The 1646-nt window shown below is 39.5% G+C and overlaps 1 protein-coding gene across 1 annotated transcript in view; it reads left to right on the top strand.

The window, feature by feature from the left end:
* The first annotated feature begins 842 nt into the window (after positions 1-842).
* Positions 843-1646, top strand: part of LOC107715295 (calcium-binding protein 8-like) — a 32749-nt gene continuing 31945 nt past the window's right edge. The window contains exon 1 of the mRNA XM_016521368.1: positions 843-1301. The gene's annotated coding sequence lies outside the window, so the exon portion shown is untranslated. The remainder of the gene's footprint in view (positions 1302-1646) is intronic.

Consider the following 1646-nt stretch of genomic DNA (forward strand, 5'->3'; position numbering starts at 1 on the left):
CAATGGTCAACGTCATCCTTTTGACATTTTTGCCTCTGTACTGCCATTTAGCAGAAGCACTGCCATTTTTCAACCAAAGCAGCTTATTATACATAATTGTAGGGAGTTGGCTGCCCTGTACTTTTCATTTCAAACAGTTATGCACCCTTTGTTCTGAACTATCATCTCTGAATGATTATGGTAAAATTTGGATGCTCTGAGTACAGAATAGTCTAACTCTCCATGTCATTTATGCATAGCAGGTGCAAGAACATGTTGAGCACGTCCCTCCAGGGTCCACACAGTAGTCTATAGATTTAGGGGTGATGTAACATGAGTTGTAAGGCTCTCAGTGTCCTCAGTTATACATTTTGTGGTAAGAAGTAAAAATGAATATCTGGCATATTCTATTTTGATGAATGTACAATGACAGAGCTGGTAACAAAAGGCTATCAGCATGTCAACTACTGCAACTTATACCCGATAGATATTGAAATAGTAGCCTATATAAAATTTGCAAAAATAGCAAAATACACAGAGATAGATTCATAGAAGCAAAAGGACGCTCCTCTACGTGTTCTTTCCGTCAGGTTATAAACCTTATTATATGAACAGCAGAAATGTGTGCATTTTGTCTCTGTCTGCTAATAGTGATACATTACTGATCTATTTTTTAACTCCACCCTACACCACTCTCTCTGACACACCTGCCAGATCTCTGAAGGAGGGAAATTTTGTGGAGCAGATCGGCTGTACCACTCCAGCCGTTCAATGACTGCAGGGCAGCGCGCCCATCTCAGACGTTATCAGCACAGCAGATTTATTGCGACAGAAAAGATTTAGGAGATTTTTTTCCCGGCGTGTTTCGGCAAGAGACACAAGTGAAGGGGGACTCCATTTTTAAGACGCTATAAATCTGTCCGGGTGCATTCGGCAAGGACTTTAAATGCAACACACCCTTGGGCGCGCGGCGGAGAACGCCTGTTACGCACGAGGCGAGCGCGAGACGGGGGCATTTCCGAACAAATCTGTTAAATGGTTGAACTTTAAAAAATACGACAGTGGCTTTTGGAACAAGCATTTCACCTGATGGATCTTCAAAAACTCTACTGCGGTGGCAATGGGGCTGTCACATGCCAACGGGACCGAGAGGAGATAACTGGGGCAACTGAAAATGTCGTTGTTTTTCTTCTGAATTAGTCTGTTCAGCATACTACATATGAGACTAACGACAACCATAACCCCGAAAGAGAAAATTTCACAACACTGGCATTATAAACGCCCTGAGACTTTGTGAATTAAGAAACAGTGTCTTTGAGGAGGTGAGTGGATTTCATAGGATGTCTTTGCCTATATATGCAGGTATGGAGTCCCTTACCAAAAAGAAGTATACTTCAAGTTTATTTTATTAAGTATACTTTATGTAGTAAGTATACAAATATCAGTGTACTAGTAGTATACTTGTAAGTGTACTATTTCAATACTCCTTTGGGACTAAATTGGCCCACTTTTTTGTATATAAAAGTATACTTTTAAGTATAACAGTAGTAAACTTTGAGTACACAACTAGTTTACATCAAAATGTTTAGTTTGTACTGCAACTATACTAAAAGTGAACTTATAGGTATACTGATAGTTTACTAATTAAATACTTGTAGTAGCATTTT

Source organism: Sinocyclocheilus rhinocerous, unplaced genomic scaffold (genome assembly GCF_001515625.1).
Source record: "Sinocyclocheilus rhinocerous isolate Xijiao unplaced genomic scaffold, SAMN03320098_v1.1 scaffold299, whole genome shotgun sequence".
Taxonomy (NCBI): Eukaryota; Metazoa; Chordata; class Actinopteri; order Cypriniformes; family Cyprinidae; genus Sinocyclocheilus; species Sinocyclocheilus rhinocerous.